General features: G+C 44.3%; 1 non-coding gene across 1 annotated transcript; it reads right to left on the bottom strand.

Moving 5' to 3' along the window:
* Positions 1-428: 428 nt before the first annotated feature.
* Positions 429-547, bottom strand: LOC134544600 (5S ribosomal RNA). The gene has a single exon (XR_010077900.1). It is a non-coding gene; the product is annotated as a 5S ribosomal RNA (ribosomal RNA).
* Positions 548-8,538: the final 7,991 nt, after the last annotated feature.

Consider the following 8,538-nt stretch of genomic DNA (forward strand, 5'->3'; position numbering starts at 1 on the left):
TTATACATAACTGCCCACTGAAACAGAGAAACTTCAAAATAGGTGTGTGTGTGTGTGTTTATATATATATATATATATATATATATATATATATATATATATATATATATATATATATACATATATACATACATACATACATACATACATACATACATATACACTTATATATTTATTTTTTCACTTTGAATTTTGTATGAGGTATACACATGCAAAGATTCACAGCTACTGGGTGGGTGAGTGAGTGAGTGAGTGAGTGAGTGATTGATTGATTGATTGATTGATTGATTGATTGATTGATTGAGAGAGAGTGAGTGTGTGTGTTAGGGGGGGGGGGGGGGGGAAATGTGGTGATTGTGGGGGAAAAAAAAATTTAAAATTGAAATTTTTAAAAAAAAAAATTTTTTCTGTAGGGTGCAAAATAGTAGTGCCAACGGCACGTGGTGTTCCCAAGCGGTCACCCATCTAAGTACTAACCACGCTCGACGATGCTTAACTTCGGTGATCGGACGAGAACCGGTGTGTTCATCGTGATATGGCCGTTGGCAATGATATAGATGTTTTTTTTTTTGCAGTTTGTATTTGCCACTCGAAATAGCTATACCAGGTGTGATTGTTACAAACAACAGGAGAAATCGTGTAATGAACACTCTTTTACTTCCCCCCCCCCCCTCCCCACACACAACACCCACCACCCTCACCATCCCAACCACCAAAGCCCTCTTCAAAATACACTCTCACACACACACACAAACCCACACTCTATAACTGATGAACATTACCATAACTTCTTAAAGCCATTAGATAATATTTAACTCAAGAAAGGTATTGTGATATGTTTAAAGAAAGAAAGGTGAAACCTTTAACTTTACCAGCAGGTATTAGTATCACTGAGGTATCTTCTAGGTTGTAGCAGCAATAGTAGTAATAATAATAAAATTAAATAAGGTAATAAAAAAGAAAAGTTATACATGTGATCAAATCATGAATGTATAAAACTGGAATGAATTTAAATTTTTTTTATTTTTCTTCATAGGCTGTTTTGAAATTGATGAGTAAGTGCCTCTTCTTTTAAATTTTTTAATGCTGAACACTGTTACATAAGAGATGAATGTTTAGAAAATTTAAAAAAAAAAAAGCTAGCCCAGCCCCCTCCCCCCCTCACACAAAATCCAAACAAAAAAAAAACACCCTCCTTCAAAACATCACATAATCATCCAGCCAGCAGTGCAGACGAGAAATTTGCACTCGGGGCCGCCATTTTGACGATAAATTCTTGCATGGCACACCAAAGGTAGGAAAGAATTTAAAAAAATAAAAATAATGGGCGAGCACCCTCGCGTCTGCCTGTAGAAAATGAAGTTAAAAGTAACATAACCTAAAGACAGGCACACACTAGGGTGCTCCCAGGCGGTTGAGAAATTTTTTCCCGCCAAAAGACTTATATATATTATTTATTTTACTGTTTTTGGCAGGGGGCTATGTCGGTCTGTGTGCAAAGTAGTTCCTACTCCCGCCGCCAGGAGCGCGCGCGGTGGGTAGCGATGTTGTTTTTTCTGCTTTCATTTGTTTATTATTTAGAGGGTTAATGCTATGTAAATGTACGCAAGTTTGGTTATGTGTCGGTAGTTGTGCGAGATTTAATTTCCGAAACGAAATTTGACTTTCATCGGCCTGCATTTCTCACTTATTCGGAAAATACATGTGTGTTTATGTATGTATAATAATCGAGTGATTTTGTAATAATTTGGAAGTTTTGTTTGCGTGTGCGATGTGGGGAAGAAAAGGTGTGCACACGAGTCCTAGGGCTATATTTTTTTTTATTGCGAAATATTTACTTCATGTGGTGAAAAATTTTAAATTATTTGTGATGCAAGTGAATTTTTTTTTTTTTTTTCAGTTGGGTGATGTGTTTGTCCTCGTTTGTGTGCAAGGAAGCAAACATGCTGAAGGTAAGGGGCCATAAATGACACTTTAAAATATTAGTTTACCATTAATTTTGGTTAAATATTAAATTGCCATATAAGTAAAATCATGTCAACTGTTGTATTCCACCCAGTATAAGCTGTTAGTAATGGGTACTTAATATAAATAGAATAAATGTAAGCATTTTCGTCTGCATGAAAATTCACTTTTTTTTTGGATCCATTTGTACTGTGGGTAGTTAAATAGTACATTATGTTGTTTTTACTTCGAAGTACAAAACATCTTGTGCATGATTGCAAATTCAAACGCAGTTAAGCATAATATGAATTCGAATTATGTGTGTGTGTGTGTGTATATATATATTTTTTTTCAGTTTTTTTTTTTTTTTTTTTTTTTTTTTTTTTTTTACTGTGTCCAGTTTTAGCACAAATGGAATTATTTTCAAAGTGAATCGATGCAACTGGTCTTTGCCATTAATATTGATATATGATCTAACTAAATTAAATAGAAAGGATTTTTTTATTTATTTTTTTATATATATAAATATATTTGTAGCAATGTACTAATGACCACAGAAGTAAGCAAAAAAAAAAAATATATATATATATATCTCAGCCAGTAAACCATGCGTCTTAAAGACTTTTTTTAATGAAAATATTTCTGCCTTGGTTAAGCTTACATTTACTATCATAGGGATTGAGGGAATTGTAGAACAGCAGCAGAAGCATTTCCTTTCATGATCATGTTCTTGGTCCTGAAAAGGACCGTTTATGTAAGCATGTGCACACCAGACCTGCTCACTTGGAGCTGGTGTATTTGGTGACAGCCTTGGTGCCCTCGCTGACAGCGTGCTTGGCCAGCTCCCCGGGCAGCAGCAGTCTCACGGCCGTCTGTATCTCGCGGCTGGTGATGGTGGAGCGCTTGTTGTAGTGGGCGAGGCGGCTGGCCTCTGCCGCGATGCGCTCGAAAATGTCGTTCACGAAACTGTTCATGATGCTCATGGCCTTAGATGATATGCCAGTGTCCGGATGAACTTGCTTCAACACTTTGTAGATGTAGATTGCGTAGCTTTCCTTCCTCTTGCGCTTCTTTTTCTTGTCGCCCTTCGAGATGTTTTTCTGGGCCTTGCCCGCCTTTTTGGCTGCCTTACCGCTCGTCTTGGGGGGCATCGTAGGTCTGAGCTGTGCCGCTGTCGCTAGATGAGTGAGACGGGACTTTTTTTTTTTTTTTTTTTTTTTTTAGACCACAGCCCCTCCACGCTGAAGTCAGTCTCACACAGCCGAAGTGTTTGTGAGCCCTGCTAACCAAATGGGAATGATTTGACTTGAGGGAATTGATGCGTGCCAGGTGGGACCTATACGCTTAAGTAGACAAATATAAAACTGCCATTGTCTCCTCCCGCTCCTGGGAGGGAGGGGGAGGAGTCATGGCGACGTGCGTCTGGCGCGATAAAGCCTGTAGTAGTGCGAACTTAGCACTCCTACAGCCTATGGGGTGTAGCAAAGGGTTAGGCAACAGTAAACCAGCGACGCACTGGAGGAAACCTGTTACCTGTAATCTGAAAAGCTAGCGCGACCGATGGGAAAATATGGACGCGGAAGAGGTATAGTAGGCTATAACCTTTCCAGGTGGGATTCCTGGAAAAGCTATGTTGGTGCTCTCCGAGCAAGTACACAGCAGGGTTGTGCGAATTTGACAATTGCCTCGGTGACACCGAGGGCGGCAGGAACTCCTGGCGCGACCTGCAACTAAAAGTAGAAACACATATATACAACACTCTATAATTAGTAGGAGTGGGGGGGATACTGGGTTGGCATTGGCATGCCAATGCAGCATCTATGAAGCACTGAAGCACTGGTGCTGTGGTTGGCGTCACTGTGCAATAATTGAGAAAATGGGAATGAATTTTTACGATGGTTGACTATTATTATTATTACAACTACTAGGGAGATGTTGATATACACTATGGGGGGATGTTAGGATGCGAAAGAGTGAAGCACTAAAATAAATTGGAAGGGCATGATAACGTGGCTGTTGCACTATGTGGCTGCGGGAACCATGGCAGGATCTTGGTGCCATCTCCCCTGCTGACAGGCACTGTGGGCGGCGTCTCTGTGAGCTCCCCTGGCGGCGCAGGGGGGGGGGGGGGACGAAGCACTTCCTGGTGGTAAAGATGTCAGGGTATAGGGAGAGAAATTACGTTGTAAAATTAGAACTAAAACACTAATAACACTAATAATGAAAGAGGGAAAAAATTCGTAGAATTAAAGCTGAGCGATGCCGCTGAGTTTTTAACAGTTTATCTTAAAGTGTTTGCAATGCGCCGGGCGCAGTTATGTACTATGACGGCACGAGTGTTTTCTGCTGATTATTTAGGTGTTTTTTATTTGTTTCTGCGTTGAATATTGCAGAAGTTATTTACATTTTAGTGAATCGATGCGTGACAAGTTTTTGGTTCCTGAAGTTTTCTGAACAGTCCGCAACGAGCTACAGCTACCCCGAGGCCACGCCCCCTGCGCGCGGCCAGCCAATCAGTGCTGGTGCGGACCACGGTGATTTTTCGACTCGTTCAGGGCGGTTTCTCGCATAGAATATGCTTTGGCCTTTTGTATTTTCGTACATCTTCTGGGTGATAACGACCTAGCCTGTTTATTAGGGGATTTGTGTGTGATTCCACTGTTTTATAAAAGGCTACAGCTTGTTTAATAAACTGTTCGTGCATGGTGTCTATGCGAATCTCTGTGTGTACTCTCTTCATGGGAGCATAGTTAGGCACATGCGCGATTTTTCTAAGAGCCTTATTCTGCACCACCTGCAGTTTATTTAAGTGCGTTTTCGCTGCGTAGCCCCACGCTGGAGCCGCATAGGTCATGATGGGTTTCACGCAGGCTGTGTACAGTAATTTGCTATTTTTAATGCTTAGACTTCCCTTGTGGTTTAAGAGAGGATATAAAGTTGCCAGTCTTGCATTCGCGAGTGCTTGTTTATTCGATACCTGTTTGCTCCAAGTTAGGCTCTTATCCATGTGGACTCCCAGGTATTTGACACAGGTTTTGTAGTGTATATTGTTGTTAAAGAGGCGTAGCTGAGGTAGGTTTGCCGGTACCTTCCGGCGTGTAAAGACGATCGCCTCACATTTGTCGACATTGATAGCTGTTCTCCAATCTGTGAACCACGATTCTAACAGATTCAGTGATTCTTGTAGGCGCCTGACTGCTTGTTGCGATTGAGTTGAACTAGCATACAACATGGTGTCATCCGCAAAACACGCGATGTTGGCTCTGGGCAGTTTCGGTAAGTCAGACACATATATATTGAAGAGCATGGGGCCAAGTACACTGCCTTGTGGTACACCAGCTAATATTTTACGTGGAGTAGATGTGGCTCCTGGGATGCTTGCACGAAAAGATCGTTTACTTAGGTATGCGTCCAAGGTTTTTATATACGTATCTGGGAGTTTTATGGCTTGGAGTTTGTATAAAAGTCCGTCATGCCAGACACGATCGAAGGCCTTTTCAATATCGAGGAAGACTGCCGCGGTGTAGTGGCGCCAGTCAAAGGCCTGTGTTATATGCTCAACTATTCTAACGAGCTGTTGAGTGGTGGAGTGGCGAGCTCTAAAGCCAAATTGATAGTCTGGGAGCACTTGTTGCTCTTCCAGGTGTAATTGGATGCGGCGTGCTATTATTTTCTCAGCTACTTTCGAGATGGTGTTGAGCAGGCTTATTGGTCGGTAGCTGGACGGGAGTTGCGGATTTTTTCCAGGCTTGGGAAGCAGAATGATTTTTGCCTCCTTCCAATTGTTAGGCCAGGAGTTGGTGAGAAGGATGCCATTTATGCAGGCTGCTATTGCTTGAAGAGCTGGGATTTTGAGGTGTTTTAGGACAAGGGAAGGGATTTTATCTGTTCCTGGAGCTTTATTAGTCTTCAGAGATTTTATGATTCTTCTGACTTCCGCTTCTGTCGTTAGAAGGGGTTCTGAGGTTGCAGGTGTGAGTCGCATGGCCGCTACTTGCTCCGTTATTAGGAGGGAGTGGGGGGGATTGTTTGGTAGGATGTTGGGTTGGAAGGCCTGTTCTTGGCAGTCAGCAAGTACTGTAGCTTTATCTTTAGGCGAGAAAGCCATGTTTCCAGTAGGAAGTTGGATAGGCGGGATAATTGTGGGCTTGGAGGACAGGTTTTTCGCCACTTTCCAGAGTGTGTTGTTGGCTGTAGAGAGCTGTTGCACTTTCGCATCCCATTGAGTGGCTCGATGTACACTAAGTTTGGCTTGAAATTCATTGTACAGGTCGGTGTATACCTTCTTGAGCGCTGGGCATCTGTTGCGTTGCCATCGGCGCTTCGCCTGGTTTTTGGCTGTGATTAGCTGTTTTAGTTGCGGGGGGAGGGCAGTAGCATCCACTTTCTTTTTCGTGGTTGGAATAAAAGTATTTATTGCTTGGGATAGGGTCCTAGATAATTTGGCAGAGTACTGCTGCAAGTCCGCAGCCACTGTAATGGTAGGAACAGGGAATAGGTTATTTTCTATAAAGGAGTTGAGTCGCGGCCAGTCTGCTTTGCGGAAATTATAGGTGCGTTTGGTTTGGGCGGTTTTTGTGTAAACATCTTCAAGTGTAGCAATGACTGGTAGATGGTCTGAGTGCAGCTCGTGGATTACTTCAAGTTCGTAGATGAAATTTGTGTTATAATAAATGGTGAAATCTAGGATATCAGGATATTGCCTGGGATTTTCAGGATAGCGGGTAGGATGGTAGGGAGCGCAGACCATGTATTGGTGTAGCTGCTGGTGTGCAAACAGCACTCTGCCATTACTTGTAGTTCGGGCGCAGTTCCACGCAGGGTGTTTTGCATTTAAATCACCTAGTAGGAGGAAGGAAGAGGTGCAAGTGGCTAGGATTTGGAGGTTTTCAGCTGTGATTGAGCGTCCTGGGGGAGCGTAGGCTGAAATGATAGTACATTTCTTGCCTTTAAGTGATATAGAGATTGCTACTGCCTCTATGCGGCCTAAGTCAGGAAGTTGTACTTCATGGTGTATTAGATTGGTGCGGACAGCCAAGGCAACCCCTCCACCCTGGTTGTCCCTGTCCTTTCTGTGGATGATGTACCCAGGTAGGAATAATTTTTCAGTTGACGAAAGATGGGTTTCTGTTAGTGCTAGTATCTGGACATCATGCTCTCGCAGAAATTCCTGAAGTTCAGGCGTTTTGTTTCGCACACTGCGTGCATTCCAGGTGGCGATCGTCTTTAATGTTAATTTATTATTGTGCTCCATCTTGAGGAGCAGGTGCGACTGGTGCCATGGCCATAATTAGGTCCACGGCGAGGTGAATTCTGCGGTCCGCCGCGACTGAAGTGTCAAGCCAGGCCGTTAGTAGGTTGCAAAGTTTTTGCGCAATTTCCATGACAGCAGGGTGTGCACCTGCTACTTTCGTGAGAGTGCCTTGAAGGACTTGGCAGTCTCGATAATTTGTGGCTATCCTCTCTGGTGTGATGTGTACTGGAGGTTGTGGCAATGGCATGCTGCGTGCCACAATGGGGGCTGCTGGCCTGATTGCTGCTGAATTTGGCTGTACCACGACAGTTGTAGCTGGTTCGTTGTGGGTGACAGGCACCTTAGGAGCCGGTGTGGAAATAACTGGCGACTGCACGCAAGCCTGTTGCATTGGTTGTTGTATATTATTTTCTGCTGGAGCAGAGCGGTGGCGCAGCCTTCCTGCCTGGCTTGATGGTTGGGCAACTGGTCTGGCCTGACGTGGCTGGCGCTGTGCATGCTGGTTTCCTGTACTGCGGGGTGTACCAGCCTGTTGACTTTGGCGAGCTGCCTTTCGACGCTCCCACTGTGTTGGCTCCCATAGTTCCGGGAAGTCCTGTTTCAGGGCCTGGTACCTGTTATCGCTGCGAGGGTCCCAGTCATCTCTGTAGCCAGAGGTTTGCCCTCCTTGTGGTCGGGTGTTGTATTGCGGGTTTTGTTTACGCCGTGATGTGACCACATTCCACCCTGGCTCATGAGCCACGTTGGCGGGTTGGGTTTGTGACTCCGTTTGCTGGTAGGCAGGTGCACGGTCCTCGGCATGTTGTGTCTGCCACTGAGGGCGTCTATTTGGACGCCGGGTCCATTGTTGGTGCTGCTGCTGCTGGTGCTGCTGCTGCTGCTGCTGCTGCCCCCTAGGACGGCGCCTCTGCAGCTCCCGTTGGTAATCGGGGCAGCCCATGTATCTGGCATTATGTGCCATGTTACATCTGGCACAGTGTGGCGGGCGGGGACAGTCCTCCTGTAGTTTGTGTGGGCCGGCACATTGCGGGCACACTGGCTGTTTGCGGCATTGTTTTGCTATATGCCCAAGAAGACAGCAATTCGTACACTGGAGTGGTGTATTTTTATATCGGTAGTCCACCAGCCTCACTCTGAGTCCAATGACAGTGGTCAATGTACTCATTAATGACTCGCTGCCCTGCGGTACATCTAGTTGGTACATGTTTATTGGACGACGAGTCCAGTCGTACATTTGGTAGACTGATAGTACTGGTATGTTTTGAGCCAGTAGGTCCTGGGTAATTCTGGCAGTGCTAGTTCCCCCTGGGATGTCCTTAAGCACATATTTCAACGGTTTG

This window comes from Bacillus rossius, unplaced genomic scaffold (genome assembly GCF_032445375.1).
Source record: "Bacillus rossius redtenbacheri isolate Brsri unplaced genomic scaffold, Brsri_v3 Brsri_v3_scf45, whole genome shotgun sequence".
Lineage (NCBI taxonomy): Eukaryota > Metazoa > Arthropoda > Insecta > Phasmatodea > Bacillidae > Bacillus > Bacillus rossius.